The sequence below is a fragment of the Acanthochromis polyacanthus genome, chromosome 16, assembly GCF_021347895.1.
Source record: "Acanthochromis polyacanthus isolate Apoly-LR-REF ecotype Palm Island chromosome 16, KAUST_Apoly_ChrSc, whole genome shotgun sequence".
NCBI classification, from domain to species: Eukaryota; Metazoa; Chordata; class Actinopteri; family Pomacentridae; genus Acanthochromis; species Acanthochromis polyacanthus.
In genome coordinates, this window is record NC_067128.1 from 8175996 (window position 1) to 8195673 (window position 19678).

Consider the following 19678-nt stretch of genomic DNA (forward strand, 5'->3'; position numbering starts at 1 on the left):
TCTAGAGCCAAATTGTCTTTCCATCAGGGCACCACCACCTCCTGCACCTCCCAGACCTCTGGTGATTTTCCATTCTGCACTGTTTGTGTTGAATAGAAGGAAGTACACTTGTACCTTCCAAAGAACCGTCCTGACAAATATGTTTGTTCTTATTTAAAAGAAGCTTCCCATCAGGGTGTGTGTTGTACAGTATGAATAACCCATAGGAAGGGTAATGACAGTTCAGTGGCAGCTTACACTGTAAAAATACATTATGTAAAAAAAAATGAAGCAAAAGCAAAGGTGGCCAAAAAAATACCATTAAAAATCTTGGAACACTGTAAAAAAAAACTGTAAAAAATTGTAAAAACAACAGCAAATATTTGTACATATTGTTAACTTTAGAAGATCACAGTTAAACTGACAAATTAATATTAAAAAATATTCTTTTTTGATGTGGACAGTATGCACAGTTTTGGCCTGTTTTTTGTTTTTGTTTTTGTTTGTTATACAATCAATATGTAAATTAATAGCTTTTTCTGGAATTTTACTTGGTATTATCTAGAATTTTTCCCTGTAATAAAACTGGGGAAATCTTTAAAATATGAGTTAAAATGATTAACCGTTTTTAAATCTTTACTATACAAAATTTTTAAAAATGTATTAGCAGATGTCTGTAAAATAAGGATTTATTTAATAAATTTTTGCTGATTTAAATTCTGTAAAATTACCATGTAATATTACAGTCTAACATTGTAAAATGACATTATCATTTATGTAAATACAGATTTTGATGTAGACATTATTTACAGTTTTGCCCTGTTTTTTTTTATACAATCACATGTAAATTAATAGCTTTTTTGAAATTTTACTTGGCATTATCCATAATTTTTTCCCGTAATAAAACTGGGGAAATCTTTAAAATAACAGCTAGAAATGATTTACCATTTTTAGATCCTTAATATACATTTTTTTTTTAAATACCCAAATTATTACCAAATATCTGAAAAACAAGGATGTTTTTATGTTTTGCTGATTTAAATCCTGTAAGATTACCGTGTAATATTATGGTCCAACATTGTAAAATGACACATTGTCTTTTATATAAATAGAGATTTTGATGTGGACATTATTTACAGTTTCGAACTGTATTTTTAATGGTTAACATGTAAATAAATACTTAGTGATTATGCTAGATGTTATCTGGATTTAAAAAAAGAAAAATGTGTAAAATAACAGAAATTTTTCTAAAAAAAATGCATTCAAAACTGCAAAAACCCCATTTTTCTACAGTGTAGTCCTCTCACTGTCTCGTATTGTACGATATAAAGCACTTGTTTGTTTAATAAGTGTGAAAACCAGAATATATGAAGACATTTTTCCATTTTACGCGAGGCTATGTCCCAGTGAGCAGTTGTCGAGCTATCTGCAGGAAGCTACTGATCCCAAGAAAGAATTTGTCTCTTGCACAAACCAGCAATATGTTGTTTTAGCGCAGATTACCAAACAATGTACGACATGTCAATTAGCGAGTTTCGTAAAGTCTCGTCTCTCCTCTCGGGGATCTATTAATCTCCGGTGTTCCGTCATTTCAGGGGACTTCCACTCTCAGATGAGGGTGGCCCGAACTCGAGACCTAAAGTCAGCTCAGACATCATCTAGAGACAGACACAGAGCAGGTATGGATTAACATAATCCACCTAAATCAACTCTCTGGATGACAGCCAGACTCACAGCATAGCGCGCACACCCACATGTACATACTTTCTCCTCCACCCCCTCCTCCTCGTCTCACTTCATACGAGAAAATTTTTGACATGATAATTACATGAAGTGCCTGTTCATGCATAAAGCACACTATAAATCACTTCTTTTAGTAGAAGAACACACCTGTGAACACCTGAGCGTCGATCACCACCTTGGGCGAGCACAGTATGCAGAAAAACGCACCCGGCAATTTGGTAATATCACCCCAATTGAAGATCGAATACATAATAAGTGAATGGGAAGATGTACCCATGGTGTATATTTTCATTGCCTATTAAATCCTTGCCCTCCCACTCTGACAGAGTCTTTGAACTGTCAAGGAGCAGACATTTTCTTGCCAGATATATGGATTTTTTTTGCCCAACCCCCTTGATTTTAGCACAACACAATGCAGGCCGAAGGACAGGGAGGGAAGGGGGGTGGTGAGGGGCAGGGATCTGTCGTTTGATGTGTTCTTACCCCATCCAAAGTAAAATATCCCTCCAGCTTTGATGTGTTACCTTAAAACCATTCCCCCCTTGCTTTCGGTAGGAAGCTATGAGTGCACACATGCTTGATTCCCGGCCAGGTACAGTAAACCTGGCTAATGGCGTTTCTTGTGCATGTGTGTGCTGTTTATGTGCATGCACACGGAGGTCGCACCGCTCTTTATACTAGCCATGGTACTACAGGGATTCGGCAGGCTTTGGGGAGATTTATTCGTCCTGGGAGTTTGAGTGAGCAAGAGGAAATACCCTTAACAAGCAGAGTCAAAGTGTGATTAGCGTTCATTTTTTCCTCGAGTCTCTTAGTTTATGTGTGCGCCAGTCTGTTCTGGTGACTCACATCCCTCAAGTAATGACACATTATCCCTCAACACACGCGGTAAGCTCCCGCTACTTTACAGCCGTGATCAAAAGCAGTAGTCCTACATGTTGTTTCATCACTCGTATCTGCAAACTGAGGCCGATTGCTGCTTTCATGACGAATCTCGAGTATTAAATCCAACTTTTCCAGCAAATCCTCCAGCTGTGTCAGAACCCCGAAATGTTGAAATCCCAATCCGAGCTTTTGACGACAGATCTAAAAGTTTATTTGCGATGCTGGTATGACAGGTTCTGTTTATGATGAACTCCTAACCTTAACCAGTTGTGCGGGCCTAACGAGGGTCCTGCCTGTTCGGTCCGGCAGTAATATGGTTCCCCCCTGCACCTCCCCAGTCGGACACTAACGAGACGCCGCGCACTGACCTCTGCAGTGGCTCAAATTAGATGTAAATTGTGCCTGATTTTTACGGGGGTCCCTAACGCGATCCAGATCCCCCCGCCATCGCAGCCGGCGGGTCAACGCCGTGAGAACGTCTCGCTCCCTAACGACATTTGGAGTGGTCGATGAGAGGGGTCGCGGGTAATAGTGACCTCACTGGCCTACACTTCACTTCCTTCTAATTAGAGCGCTGGGCCAGATCAAAAGAGCCAACCGCATCGCAGCGGGAGGGCTACTGAAGAAGGAGGGAGGGTAGTAAAGACGAAGAAGAAGAAGAGGAGGAGGAGGAAGACCAGGAGGCCAGGAGGAGGGTGAGGTAGCAGCCTTTTTCTATAAGTAATGGGGTGCAGTGAGGACAAGGAGGGGAGGCGGATGAGGGTTTTTTTTCATTAGTCCTGGAGGTCAGGGGGGCACTCAACCTGTGTGCAGAGGTATGGACTCTCTTCTATAGGTGGCAGGAGAGCCTTAAAGAGGGGAGGCTAATAGAGAGGTAGTGGAGGGGAGAAATACATTTGTGTGAGAGGTATAGAGGGAGGAGCGAGGGGCTGAGGGGTTAAGGGCAGGAGAGAATAAAGCATTATTACATGGCCTTTCAGGAGAACCACACACCTCAGCGCTGTCTGCCGGCCTGCTCTGTGTCTGGCCACAGCTGCGGAGACGGACCCAGACACATAGGAAGTGGAGAATTTAGCACTTCCTCAGCCGTGGATGTGTGTGGCTCAGAGCCCCCAGTCTGAACATATGGACAGATGCAAACGGGCTATACACACACACACACACACACACACACACACACACACACACACACACACACACACACACACACACACACACACACACACACACACACACACACACACACACACACCGACAATGTTCATCTGTTGTTGTGAAAGTCGCGGACACACAAGGCCATCACACAATAACAAGCGCCAGATTACATCTGTTGCCACGGTTACTAATCAGTGCACAAGCAGCCCGGATTAGAATATATAATTGAAGTATCCACTCGGGGATATTTTGTTTCAGGAGAGCAAGAATGTAAAGACAGGAAATCGCTAATGCAGTTGTTAAGGTTGTGGTGGATTTGTGTTTAAAATGTGTCGTATTTGGTGCAAAGTAGAAGTATTAGGCGTAAAAAAAACACGGCAGAATAAATGAACTGTTGCACATTTTGGGTATTTTTCTTCATAAACAGATTAGAAGATCAATACTACTCTCCTATCTGTCCGCCTAATGAAGCTGGATGAAAGTTTTATGGATTTTCTCATCAAACTGTCAGCAAAAAAGTGGATAATAAATAAGGCGTTTGATAAAAATTCAATAAATATTCACATAAAATATTATAGGATGCTGTGCATGCCTGTGGATTAACATTTAAAGCACTGGCAGAATTAGATTTATTCACAAGTGCCCCTGTCATTAAGGCTGTGATGTTCTATCCAATATTTAGAGCACCTCGTGTGGCATCAATACGGTTATTCCTTTTATTTCCATGACACATTCAAATGAAACATGGACAAACTAAACAACCTCCTGGTCTCATGCTAGAAGAAAGAACATTTTGTGCTCATTTTGTTGTTAATTTGATTCCTTGATTTGCCAGACAGACTCAGATTAGGGCTAAAAAAAAAACCCACATTTTATGATTTGTAGTTATTTGGCAAGGTAATGACTTAAATTGCACAACAGAAGGATCTTGAAAACTGGCCTGAAATGGTTGAAAAAGGCAAACAGAAGGAGCTTTGTGACGAGTGATAACAACACTGATGGGATGTTCAAGATGTGACACTGATGTCCTTTACTTCTGTTTGATGAGGCGTTTTTTTCTGACTGTAATTTATTTGAACAATTTATTTTCAGTTTTTTCTGTTTTCAGAGGTTGCAGATAATGACCAACAAAACCGCAGAAAAAAGGTGCTAATTCACATTTTAACCATTAAAAAACTAGATAAAACTCTATAACGTGCACATCAAAAATCTGTGTTTTTAAAAATGGTTATTTGTTCTTTTACACCATTTGACCATAAATTACAGAATTCTTGCTGTGCTTATATCAGCAAAATATCATTATTTTACTGTTATTTGAAAATAGAAGTATGAACATTAAAGACTGAATTCCATGTTAATAATTTAATGGTGAATAACTGTTAGCAAAAACAGGTATGGATTGTATCTTGTACAATGAGGGGAAAAAAGTATTAACGTACATGTGTTCTGTAAAAACAACCAAACAAACAACAAACCAAGGCCAGAACTTTTTTTCTTTATAGTTTCTGACTGTAAAATTGTACAGTTTTTTGTGTGTGTTTAAATCAGCCAAAAATATGAGCATTGTACAGATATTTGCAAGTATTTTCACCATTTTATATGTTTTTTACAGGTGCAAACGGATGGATGGATGGATGATTCTTTATTAATCCTCAGGGACATTCAAGTGTTCAGCAGCTTACATACAAAAACATCAATAACAGAAAGACAGGACAAGCAGGTTAGTAACATTGACATTAAAGGTTAATATATACCTAAATCAACTCTCTGGATGACTGCCAGACTCACAGCACAGCGCGCACACCCACATGTACATACTTTCTCCTCCACACCCTTCTCCTCCTTCTCATCTCACTTCATACGAGAAAATCTTTGACATGATAATTGCATGAAGTGCCTCTGAAAATTTTGCTGTACAACACTATAAAAAACACTTCTAATTTTGAAATCTATGCAAATACTAAATGCAATTAAAATTCAATACGCAATGCTTGCACATTTCAAGGCACCGTGATTTAAAGTGACTTTGACAGGTGGTAGGAAAACACCTGGTTTAAACTACCTAAGGTGCATTGACATTTTACAGTCACATTGGTTCTATTGTGATCATAACTGAGACCCCCCCCCCCCATCACCACCACCACCACCACCACCACTCAGTGATGAGTTGTACAGTCTTTGAATCTTAAAATATACCACTATGTTTTTACTTCACCGTTGCCGTCAGACTTTCACTTTTTCTGTGCAGATTTTTTTACAGTGCAGGTCAACTGCTGTAACGTTTTATCCAGGGCTTTCCACAAACGTGTGGAGTTAGCCAGATTGTATGAAAATGTGAGAGGGTGATCTGGGAGCCTCGCAAAAAAAATTTAGGACCTAAATTGGTGGATGCTGCCCATAAATCTCTGGGAAACTGCAGCACTACGTCGAGTTACTGCCACGTCTGTGTGCATTTTACAATATTTTCCTAAGCAGCCTCAGAAGTGATGAAGTGGTGCCGTCTTTGTGCCATCGATGCTGATCTTAATGCGTTTTGTCATCACTTATTTTGCTAAGATTTTTCAAACACAGAAGATGGTTCACTTTCTACTTAAACACTTTCTCAACTGAGTGTGCACATATACACACACACACACTTACACACTCATATTGAGCATGTTTGGGTGGGACTGTTGCAGACAGATGGGCAGGTTTCTCCATCATCATGCTCATATTGTTTTGCAGCAGAGGCCGGTGGTTGTAAACACATAGCAAGAGGCAATTTCTTAATCAAACCTAATTTTATTAAAATCAGAAATTATCCAGCTGGTGATAAATGACTGGTTTACTGTTTGGTCGTGAGCCAGCACTGAGCTCAGTTCAACTGAATATGAATTAACTATGTTGGAAAACACTGGTGCTCTGTGGATCTTCAAGTGTGAGGACAAAATGTTCTCTGGAGTCAAGTTTCAAGACGGTGCACTGGGCTGCTCTGAATGTATGGCATGCTAAGCTCAGTACATTTGTTGTTAAGCTTTCCTCTGGTGTTGCATAATAATTAGTGATTTTTTTTAATTTTTTTTGTACAGTGCATCATACCAAATTCAACAATGATGGCTGTGTATGAATAAGGGAGCATGTTCCAATATTGTTACTATAAAACTTAATCAACGTGTTTGTGATTGTTTGAAACGCAGGCCAGAGCAATGCAGCACAACAACAAGCTTTACATGTTAATTTAGCAGAGATCTGCAATCTAAACTCAGTGAAATCCAATGGTTTTTGTGTATGAGCTGGATGAAACGGACGCGACAGGTCCAATGTGGTGCCGAGCTTTCCCCTACGTGTTCTCATGGGAAGATTGGGAATTTCATATGCTGGCAGCTCTGGGCAGGGATCAGCGAACAGTGAAACTTCAGCCTGGGAAGTTCACGGTGCTTTGATGGAGCCAGAATTCCAGGAGCTTCTCGTAATATGGGGATAAGGCTGTGTCATCCCTGTCACTCACCTGGATTTATCAGCAGGAAATCTGGAAATGAGACGGCATTCCTGCCCCCTTCAGGAACTCAGACAGGTTGATAAGCAGACAAAGAGGGCCCCAGTCACAGATGAGATGTGATTTGACACCAGACCATCTCGCACTTTGTCAAAATATATAATCTTTCCTGAGAGGTTTTGTGTGTCCTTAAACAAACCACAGAGAGGAGTTTTGTTAAGATAAACTTCTCATAGATCCTGAGGATTAAAAACCTGTTTACAAGTAAAAAAGGCCGACCTTTTTCTGCCTGCTCCGCACAGCCCTCGAGGCGAACCAGTGAACTATGTACAACCCCCTGCTATTGATGTTGACATGTTCACTGACCTAGTCTATCGACACATACATACACACACACACACACATAATTGGTCCACCCCTTTCGTGCTAACCAGCGCTGATATCATCTGTGTTGTCTGATACGCTCTGATCTGGCCTCAGTATGTGCCCCGGCTGCCCTCTGGTTCTGTACGTACCCATCAGAGCACGAGACCCCCAGTGGGCTCACTGACCCTAAGATGAGCTTCTCCTCAGGACCCTGCAGGGCTAGAAAGCACTTCTTTCATTCATGGGGTGTACGACCAGCTCGACCACAAATCTCTGGCGTAAGTTGCCAGTTTGTTTAAATAAAAACATATTTCATAGACAAACAAGGGGCCGCATTCATAGAAATTCCCAATTAGGAACAAGCCCCTGAGGTGAGGACTTTCTTTAACGCAGAGCTCTTGGAAACATTTTAAAGACTATTTGCATAGCTATAGATTTCTTATAGGGCACGGGGCTGCTGCTAACAGCTTTTCTTATTATCGATTAATCAGGGTATAATTTTTCATTAATAGTTTAGTCTGTAGAATGTCAGAGAATAGTAAAAAAAAAAAAGGCAAAAAACTGCATAGTGACATCTTTAGAAGCCTTGTTTTGCCCTCGGATACATACTTGTCAATGATTTATAACCATGAAAAGCAGCAAATCCACACATTTGAAGCTGGAGGCAGAGAATGTTTGGCATTTTTACCAATTAAATGACACTTCTTGCTAAAATTTTAAGCAGTTTTTGAAGAAAAATGTCACACATTCACCATTTACAACCACAGACGTTACTATTTTCTGCTTTTCTATGGGTTGTAAACTGCATATTCAAGTTTTCCTTGATGGTTTCAACTACAATGTGACCTTTCAGACTTTTGCTGTCTTAAAAGTTCGAACTCTATCAATTAAATCCATTATATGCAATAATGTCAGTTACAAATACCTTCTTATGTAATTGTGTGGCAGTGGAAGAAATTAAAATGAAAAATAGATTCTTGCATCAGATTATACAAACAAAAGGTTATCCAATTCTTTTCACGGAGTCTTACTCAGCAGCATTAGATCTGTAGCAATCGCCCACAGCAACTTGAAATAATTAAAAAACAAGAATTATTTTTGCTGGTTAATCCATCCATTCATCCATGTTCTGCCAGCTTGCCTTATAACCTAATTCTATCATTGTGTTCTTAAGTATACCATAATGGCATCTCATTTTTTTCTGAAACTGTGGTGTGTTGGTGACAGATGCTTTCATAAACAAGCTCTGTAATGCTTCTGCAGAATACACACCTGCGATGATTCACAGAGTCATTCAGGCATAAAAATAGGATTGCAAGCACACCGAGTAGCAGCCAGCTATCCACACCAGCTCATCATGGTAACAATTATTGGGGTAATCAATTGACTAAATTATAGACCAATAACTGAGGCCTTATTGTCTGCAGGGGGAACACGGCGGCCTTCATCTCCGCTGTCCAGCCTGAACGCATCATTTTGGGCTTGACCTCTTGCAACCCGTGAGCTCCTCCGCTCTCTTCCCCACCCCTAATACCTTCCTGTTTCCATTAACAGGCTGTGGAGGTCACGCTGTGTAAAGGTCAGGGTTTAAGGGTCACGCTGTCACTCAGGCGGAGGCCAAAAATAGGTGCCGTGTGATTTTAACCACAGAAGAGCTGGGAGCTATGGTCCAGCAGTGTGGTGAGTTATGTCCCCACATCATTAACCTTTTCACACGGCATCTCGCCTGCACTCCCAAAACACCCACACGTATACGTTAGCATACTGTATATTGACGCAACATCTGTGTAAGTTGTTGCTTGACCCAAATACCGAGTTCATTGTTCAAAACACTAAAGCAAACTAACTGGAAGAAAACAGTTCTTTAAAGAAGCCCACAGGAATCCAGTGATAATAGCTGGGAGGCGAGGTGGCCAGGTTGTTAAAGCGCTGGTAAAAATCCTTGAGGTTGGCTGCAGCGGGGCTCTGGCTCTGCGGCGGATGTTTGCTGGCATGGGCACAGGCATCGACCACGGTGCTAACGCTGCTATGTAAATCAAAGCTGCTCTGTTAGCGCCACAACATAAATCAATCACGTCCTCGCTACCACAGTCTGCAGGAGCTGAATGGGCCTGCATCGTAGGTCGCATTCCCAAACAGTGTCTCACCTGCGGCTGCCGTGGCAACTTGAGTGTTATGGTTTACCGGAACTCTCTTCAGGGTTTTTCTCTGGCGAACTCGTGTTTTGAGATGTGCCTCTCTCCACGAAGCTGCAACATGAGAGTGCTTCTTAAGGCTTTTGTGAATAGAACAAAGCGACGCACCTCATGAACTGACACGCAAGTGACAAATGGTGCGCTGTGCTGGACGTGTGTGCAGGTATGTGCAGTTACTAGGAGGCTAAGAGGACATAGTTTACCTAACAAGTCTGGTTATGCATGCTTAACATCTGCCGCATCTGCCGCGGGAGTTTGTTTAGAAGTCCTTATCTGAACAGAAAGAAAGCACTCTGGAGCAAAGGGCACTGTTAAGAAAGAGAGGATGTAAACTATCCAAAGCCAGTGACTTGGCAGGCTGAAGAGTTTTTGTTTTTGTCGTCTTTTACGACTCGTAATTCAGTAAAAGCACAAATATGCGATGGCGTGTTGCAGCGAAATCTTGGCACTGCAGTTTTATTTGTTCTCAGCTTTCTGTTGTTTTGTGTTTGCAGGATCGATGACAGGTTTTGTCAGAATGGGTGAATGCCCTCACAAGTAAATTAAAGATTTAGATGCACACGTGTTAAAATCAGCTATGCGTGCTGAATGTTTTACACGGCAAGACAAAGTGGGGAAAATATGTTTGACATTTCTCTCAAAAGGAAGAAAAATGATAATAAATCACACCTGTGTGAGGTTGTCTTCCTCTTTCGGAGGATGTGGAGGTTTGGAGCTGCCTGTATCTGCCGCTGTAAAGATTCCTGCCTCCTGACCCGGAAAGGCAGGCCTGTAATAAGAACCATCAAATCATGTGATTGATCGCTTGACACCACCGAGAGGAGAGAACGCAACAGGCTGGATGGGCCGGTGCTTGCCAGCGTCGAGGATGGTATGTGGGTGTGTGTGAGAAAAAAGTGAAGATGAGACAGAGAGCGAAAGAGGGACTTGTTTTATAGGGAGGATGGAGGGGTGGGGGAGGCACGTTTTCTTTCTTTCTTTTTTCAAGAGTGAGATGACAGATGGAAAGAGAGGCTTAGAGGAGTCCAGAGAAAAAAGTGGAAAAACGAGACTGAAGACGCTGATCAAGAGGAAGAGAAGGTTGGACGAGTCAGAATGAGAGGGATCAGCGACAGAGACCCCATTAACCTGCAGCCAGGTGTAAATCACCCACAGAGGGGCTGCCAGTCTGTGCCTTAATTTCTGCAACAGGGCCTGGTTTGTTTCCTCTGACCTCCTGATTACTGTGCTGTTTCTCAACAGCTTTGTCTCGGAGCAGTTAAATGTGATTAAGGTGACACTGACATGATGGATGCCCTGCAAGCACAATGAGCCGCAGAGGAGGAGGGAGTGTCGGAATTGAGCAATTGTTCATCTTCCATTTTGCATACCTGATGTCATATTAAGTCTTTACGGCTCAGTTTGTACAAAGTGATTAGAGACAAGTGGCTGCATATGTACCTGTGAGTGGGCGGAAGCACATACTGCTGAGTCTACGTCTGCTTGTCGGCATTTTTAAAAAAAAATTCGGTTGTGTGTTTGTGTGTAAACATGATTTTTTCTTATTTTTTTGAGGAAAAATGTTTGAGTTATCAAAACTGCCAAGAAGCTGCGATATGCCGGTGTCATAATCCCCTCTAATCCGATTAGATTCATGTATAAACTTTGTCCTGCGGGTGTTGAGGGACAAGCAGACACACACACACACACACACACACACACACACACACACACACACACACACACACACACACACACACACACACACAAACGCTCTCCAAAAGCTCATCACACCTGGAGTTTTTTAACTTCCAGGCATCACACTTGACTGAACGGAAGTCTGATCCCCGATAAGGACTGTGGGTCTCCGGGATCGGGGTTTTAAACAGACACACGAGGAGAAACTCCAAGACTGAGAGTGAAACTGTGGGAAAGCAGTGACGGATGGCTGGATGTGTGGTTGGTATGTATGTATGCATTTCTAGGTGGTGGGTTGGGGGTTGCGCTTGGATGGGGTGGGTGACAGAATGATGATGGGGGCGGATCAGAGCCCAAAGCTGTTTTTTTAAGGTGAGAAGAGTTGATTGATTAACGGTTTAAGGCCGTGGGGGAAATCTGGGTTGAACTTCCTGTGCTTTTCTCACGTGTTGCCTCAAACTGTAGAAAATTTCCTCCTTCAAGAAAAAAAAAAAAAACAAGATGCTTGCGCTGTATCTACTCTATATTGTGCAATGTAGTTCCTTACACCATAATAATTAATTCTGTTGCATTTCCCAGCATTTGTTGAGACATAATGTCAAGGACTGTTGGCAGTAAACCTTGAATCAACCGTATGCCAAAGTCATATTGTCATTCAGACCCAAGAACTATAACTCATGTAAACTACTTTCCCCTGAGGATGCACAGGCAGCAAGAAGGTGCATTGTAAAATTTTTACGCATAAGTACAAAACCTAAAGGAACAATAGAGTTTTTGTGCACAACTTGCAGAGCATCAGGGGAAAAGAGGCGGGGAGGAGAAAGAGTGGTTCGAGCAGAAGTTGTTGTGCAAGTTAAGAAGGAATGCAAAGTGTTTGAAAAGATATTAGATAAAGCTGGCAGAACATTCTCTGTGTTTGGCTGTGAAGCACTGCTGCGAACGCCAAGCCTCGTTCCTCTGGTGGGGCCCAGTACTACAACTGAACAGAATGCGCCATAACACATAGAGACTGTATGCATGCGCACACACACACACATAGATACACACTGCCAAAGGGGCTGTTAACAGGCTGCATCGCAAAATAGGGACTGGGGAATTTTGTCATTGTGTGAAAGTGGCTTCATTCCTTTGTGATTGGTAGATTATATAAAAACAGTTGCACAAGGCTTGTGACATCTCAGTTATTTTCAGTTTTATTAAATCTTAGCTCTATAAGTCAGTTCGATCTCTTAGAAAAGATGATGTCAGAGCAAAAACAGTCAGAAAAGCTAAGAAAAAGCTGAGCTAAAGCTGAAATTAAATGTAGTTGTAATTTTGAAATTACTTTTCAGGAGTATGAGGAAGCAGTTTGATATTTCGATCTGGTTATTGTCAGGTAATCCAAACTTCATGGCATATTTCTGTTGGGTTTTTTTTTAAAGGAAAAGTAAATAAAAAATTAAAAAACCTTCAGGCATCAGAATTAAAAACAAACAAACAAAAACACAGTCCATTCTTATATTTGGGCATTTTTTTTTTGTTTGGATACCAAAAATGGAAGTCATGTAGCCTTTTCATTCAGGCAGATTTTCCACATGATTTATGATGATAAAAAAAAACATATTCTTGCCATGATCCCAAAATGTGACGAATCTCCTGCAATTAGCACCTTACAAGTGGAAATCTCTGAGCCCAAAAAATCCAGCCAATGCAAAAGTGCCAAAAACTGCAGTTCTAAAAGGACCACTCAAGACTCCAAAATTGAGTCAGTCTCCATAGACACTCATGTTGAAATGTCCAACTTTACAGCAGAAATAGATATCTTTTCTTTTTGGTACAAAACCTGTTTTGGTCTCTATAGCTAATTTCCTCTTTGATGACAACTGCACATGCGGTACATTTATATAAAACTCACTCATTAGAATTGTATTAAAGCACAAAGTTACACATCACTAAGAGCATGGTTGCTTTGAGTCAATGGTCAATATCAGCACAGGACAGTCAGTAACCCAGAGACTTTTGCATGGCCCACCTTAGTTCCACTTATGCTCATTATTGAATTGACTGGGAGTGAGGAGGAGTCAGGCTCTACCAAACTGGTGGCTGCTGGATCCACCACACTACCATTCGAAACTGCTGTTTGGACAACCAATGCATCACGCTAACGAGGGTACGTCAGTTTTTCAATAAAGTCAGGCGATGAAGGCATCTGGGCTCAGGTTTGAATGCGTACTTCAAAAAGTTCTTGGTCGCGCCCAGTAATAGGGGGCGTAGCTTCCATTTTGAGTCATCACTGTTTATTATGAAGCCTTCTATGACTGCCCACAATAACTGAAATGTTTATTGGTATTTCTTAGCCAGTGATGCCCTTTGAAAAGCAATGCAAGAGGGAAACCAAGAAATAGACAAGGAAGAAAGCAAAGCTGTGATCAAGTAGCACTTTCTGGAGACACAGCTTGCAATTCAACTGTAAAGAATCGCGATGTTGACTTCAAGCAGAGCAGGGAGAGCAATGATAAGACTCCATGGGCAGTCAAGTGGAGACCATTCACCTCATGAGCGACAGACGAAACTATGAACATTAGTGTCGACTGATGATGGCTGATGTCTTAGGGATGAGCAAACTGTCTGCACAATGAGTCCCCTGAATGTTGTCACCAGATCAGAAATTGAAGAGGTTGGGAATTTTTAGGAAACTTTTAACGTGTTTTCTCATCTAGCTAAACTCCTCAGGAGATTGTGACCCATAATGAGACATGGGTTCACAAATTTGATCCTGATTCAAAGAATCAAAGATGAAAACACAAGGGTTCTCTGGTGCCCAAGAAATTCCATCAACTGTTTGCAAGGTGGCGGCTTCTGTGTTTTAGGACAATGAGGGATTGCTCATGATTGTCATTTTGAAAAAGCGTGAAAACACTAATGGGGACTAATATGCATACAAATTGCAACAATTGGAAGAAGCAATCAAAGAAAAAAGGAGAGGAAAGCTTTGAGCTGGCTGATGTTGCTCCAGGTCAATGTGTCCGTCGACTCAGCACAGGTGGCAGAAGCAGCCAATTTTGGCTTTACCTGTTGCCCCTTGAACCTTGCTCATCTGACCTGCACTGTCTGACTTATGCACTGCAGGCCAAAGGTTTGGAAGATACTTCAAGTTTCTGTTCACTATGTCTTACTTAAAAAGGTAAAAATAATAAAAACCTGTGTGAATATTACAGATTTACTGCATGATCAGACTTTGCTTTCATTGATTTGCACCATTTTCCTCATTTCACCTTTAGGTATGCATTGATGTTACCAGACAATTGCTGAATAAATGTTAAAACAAGAAAAGAAGGGTTTAGTTTTACAGTTGAGAAGATTTACACGGAGTCAAAACGTAAGTGCAGAAGTAAAGAAAACAAATCACATTTTGAATTATTCACTTTAGCGCTTTGGCTTTTGAGAGTTTGCATAAAAAATCTCAATAAATCTCAACTGTGTCCATATGTGTATAATCACCACAGAAATGGCCAGAAAGAAAACAGTAAAGAAACAAGAGTACAGATACAAATATCTGATAATTATAGTAAAAATGTATTCTGATGAGTGAATTTTTAAATAATAGTGTTTAATTTGTTGCAAAGTATACCAATGAAACAATGATCTTTTGTGTATAACTTTAATCTTGCTTCCAAACTTTTGTCCTGCAGTGTATCTGTTTCCCAATCTGAAATCCCACTTGCATGGCTGCCATTTTCAGAGTGATGATGATGTCATGCATGTTATTAAGGGGCATCCGGAGGCTGAAGATGTTGCCATGGAGGGATAGTGAAGGTTGAACATCAGTGGACCAAGTGCATTGACGTTAAAGGAAACTGTTTATAAATAATGCAAGAGCAATCTTTCTCTTGTGATGCTTTTTGGTAAGGCAAAGACTATTTGAAGTACCCATGTAAGCTATGCTAGCCAGGGGAAAGATTTTCCTTAATATGCTAACTTTGGCTTGAAGCAAGAAAATAGAATACATTGGCAGTTAATGTAGGCTCTATATGTAGGCAGCTTTTCTCTCATGTAGTTTCTGCCTGCTGCTAATGCTACTACTTCTGTCACTGCTATAGCTGCTGTACACCAATCAACCACAACATTATGACCACTGACAGGTGAAGTGCATAACATCGATCATCTTGTCATAACGCAACATTCTGCTGAAACCTTGATTCCTGACATTCATGTGGATGTTTGACATGTATCACCCACCTAAGTGCTGCAGGTCAAGCAACCCTCCAGCCCCTCATGGCAGCTGCAGTCCTTGATGCCAGTTGCCACCCTCGGCAGGACCATGCACCTCGACACATCGCAAAAAAACTCCTCATGAGTGGCCCGGGGAACACAACAGAGTTAAGGTGTTCACTCAGGTTCCACACTCCCAGATCCAAATCTTCCTGAGCATCTGTGTGATGTGCCAGGATAAGAATGATCTATGTAGGTCCCACCCAGCAATCCACAGGACCCACAGAATTCAATGCCGACATTCCGAGAGGTCCTGTGTCCATGGCCCACCGGGTCAGAAGAGTTTTAACAGCATACAGGGAACCACACAATATTAGACAGGTGGTCATAATGTTATGCCTGATTGGTGTACTTCAACTCACAGTTCTGCTTCTATTGCTGATTATGCCGGAGCTACTTAAACTACTACAATACAACAAAACCACAAATCTGAATTTGTTTTTAAGGTGGTCAGCGACACCCCAATTGATCTAGTATCACAAAAAGAGAAACATTTAAGCGATGACAAGACACAGAAATGAGTCAAATAAAAGCTGTGTTTATGTATTTTAATGACCTCTGAGCAGAAACACAGGGGCGGAGTGAGGGGTTAGTGATGCATGTTAAACTGGTCACTCACCATCCACACAGGGAGACTCTGGACCACAGAATGTCCCGACACAGCGTTTTTCATTTTCCATGCATCGCTGAGAGAAAGCACAGAGGCTGACAAGGGCAAATACAAACACACACACACACACAGTAGCACTTAGGCCCTGGAAATCTGCTGACATGTCTGCTTCGACCAGGCGGCGCTCAGTCTGTGGTGCTGCCAAGCGGTTCAGCTGTGACAACGCCGGCAATGACACTCCTCACCCAAGGGTGAGCAGAAGACAGAACCGGGCTTACAAGCAGTGGTTTACAGACGCAACGAGCATAGGAAAATATAATTAATCACAGAGCTGTCCTCTGAAAAGACAGCATTGTCTATACATGGACAGAAAGTACATAGAAATGCCAGTTGAGCAGGGCACGTTGCACATCTTATTTTTAAGTTCGCCATATTTTTTTGCTTCCTTTTATTCATGTCTTCTGCATATTTTAAAGATGCAAATAAAATACGTCTTCTGACATGGCCTGGCAACGATTTCTTTATTTTTTTGCTGACACACCTTCAGACTTTCTAGACTGGAAATCAGACATCAGCCTTTTTGCTGCTGAGTTGTTTGGGTTGAGGAGGGTGAAAGTGGGTCAGTCTGAAACGCCCTGGGGAGGCAGAGGATGGATGGAGGGGTGTGTGTTTTGTGAGTGTGTGTGTTTTGTGCAATGGGGGTGTTGTTGAGTTAAGAAAGAGGAGATGGAAGTAGAGTAGAAAAGAGGAGTCGGGGCACTCAGGGGGATGCTGTCTGTCTGCTCATGTAGGAAAAATAAACTCTTGAACCTTTGCTTCCAATTTACTAAATGTGTATTTTACAGTCTATTTTATAGGAATTCATTTCCACATTTTCTTGAGTGGTCTCAGGATTGACTGTTTATTGGCCAGTTATCAGATTGGACACTCAGCATTTTTCAGATTATCAGTTTTGCTAGAAAAAAAAGATTCCTAGTGAAATAAATTAATTTAAAAATGTGGTACTTCACCTCTGATGCAGCTGCTGGTCTCTGTCTCTCTCTGACTCTGTGGTCTTGAGCAATGTCCCATAAGGTTGGACTTGAATATTCGGTCGTGACGGTGGTATCTGAATATTTATTTTGAGATCTGAATATTCGGCTCGTTCCTTCGTCTTCCCCAATCACCCTCGTCAGATGTTACGAACCGAGCCAAATATTCGTTATTACTCGGGGCAAATATCCGGAGCCCAGAAATTGCTATTCAGGCCAGCCCCAGCCACGGCACTCTCGGATTTGGTTACATATAAGTAAACCAATTCATGCTTTTTGCATTCTTGTGTGCAGACAAGTGCAGACTTCAAATATCTAAGTGGTTCTGTTTGTACTATAATAGGTCTATGCCTGTCTGTGCAGATGGTTGCATTACCTCTCCTATCAAACACAGGAAAACACACAGAGCAGTTTTAGAGGATATAGCAGCTACTTAAAGACTGGGCTGTAGCACTGTTCCAGTTGATAATCCTGAGCACAGTAGTTGGACATAGCACAGGATTTCTGGAGAATTCAGAACTTCCCACTGTGTTTGGGCTCCTGCAATGGAGCACATGTACAATCAAAGCTCCTTCAAAGGTCTGCAGCAGTTTCTTCATTTACAGGTCTTTTCATATTAACTATAGAGTTGTGGAAGACTTTCCTCAGAACAAGCCTTTGTTCTGAGTGCTATTTGCTTTCCTTCCACATACAGTGCAACCAATGCAGTTGCAAATTTCAGTGGATGATGAAATTTTTACATCCTTCTGTACGCACACCTTCACGTAGACAGCTTGAACTGGCCTTGATAGCCAATCGTTTCAGGATAAATGTTGGAAAGTTCTCTTAAAACAGAAATAAACAAAGACATTTTTTTGGAGTTTGTGTAGTTCTACTGCATCTGTCTAAGGGTTCTAAATGTCGGTTATCCTTCTCCTTTGTTGCTAATAATTACTATTGACCCAGTTTACCTGTTGTGTTTTTTTTTTTTTTTTTACCATTTGTTAGGTCTTAAAATTGTTTGAATTTTTTTATTGATAAATTTGCTGATTATTGTGGAAATTTTGTCTGTAAAATATTGAAAAGTATCAGTTGTAAATACAAACAAAATACAAAAACTTGAAAGGAAAAGTCTAAAATTTTCTGAATTCTGGAACCATCTATTCAAATGGTGATGCCTGAATTATAATTCTGACATTCGATGGCAATTTTCACATCTAAATAGTTATATTTTGTGCTGCAGACACATTATGGTCAGTGGTAAACCGGTATAAAAGTTCAGTGCCTGCCTTGTCTTTGGTGTAGTTTCCTCTGTGTCTCAACTCATGCTTGACTTGCCCCTGAGCAGATGTGGCACAAAGTGTTACAGCAAAGAAAACAAAAAGGGAAGTGAGGGTGAGAGGTGCAGACAGAGAGAGGAATGAAATAGTAATGAGAGGAGATGGGCGAGGGAAGGCCACGACTGAGCATCACCCTTTTTACTCTCCTCCTCACCCCCTGCTGTGATAATGTCCTGCCTTGTCTCGTCTCGTCCTCCCCGTCTCCACCATCCTGTGCTGTTAGTTCTTTGCCGGTTTAACTTCTCCTGTTTCTGTCATCGACAGCAGGGAAGCAGCAGCCAGGAGGGGTGAGAGACATCGAGCGAAATGTGTGAGAGAAGGAACACTTTCTTCCAGTCGCTTGTATAAAGCCATCAGTGTCCCTGTTAAGCCCTGCCATTCCCTCCGCCGTCTGTCCTCCTCACCCTCTGTCTAGTTATCAAAGTGTTTATTCAGCCTGGCATTGTTTCCTCTCTCCTCATTTTCAGAGAGAAACTCGGAGAGCAGAGTGTGAGTCACTGCATTCACATGGGGGACAGTGGGAGCTACTGAAAATGAAAAGACATTTCAGGGGTGGAGGGAAGAGGGAACCCCCCCGCTTCATACACACCAGTGGGAGGCTACGAAGGCATCCATGCCAGTGAGAGGTGGTGGCGAGGTGGTGCAGGAGTGGAAAGAAGGGGGCCTCTCTGGACCGTGCCCCCGCTGATTGAGATGTACCCCACACAGGCAAACCCTACTTCAGGGTGGATCTGCAGCGCAAACACCCCCTTTAGCCTCCGTGGCGCGCCAGTCCGAGTCAAGAGCCCGCTGGGAAGCAGGGTGTGGGGGGATGAACTTGACGTGCTGCTGGACGGAGTCTAAAGGATCCCGCGGGTGGAGGCGGGAGGGGAGGACGGGTGAGGCGGGCGCAGGGTTGGGATGGGGTACTGCTTGGTGCCAAGGTTGCCCGGGTTACAGGCGCACAGAAGAGGCATGATACTCTCACTTGTCTTGGAAGAGGGCTTTTTTCC

At 42.0% G+C, this 19678-nt stretch overlaps 1 long non-coding RNA gene across 2 annotated transcripts in view; it reads left to right on the forward strand.

Moving 5' to 3' along the window:
• Positions 1–19678, forward strand: part of LOC110948030 (uncharacterized) — a 177880-nt gene that overhangs the window by 46617 nt on the left and 111585 nt on the right. Inside the window, exon 3 of one of the 2 annotated variants that reach the window (XR_007936762.1) lies at positions 5375–5482. The exons of the other annotated variant lie outside the window; for it this stretch is intronic. This is a non-coding gene — a long non-coding RNA (uncharacterized LOC110948030). The remainder of the gene's footprint in view (positions 1–5374; positions 5483–19678) is intronic. 2 annotated transcript variants of the gene reach the window in all.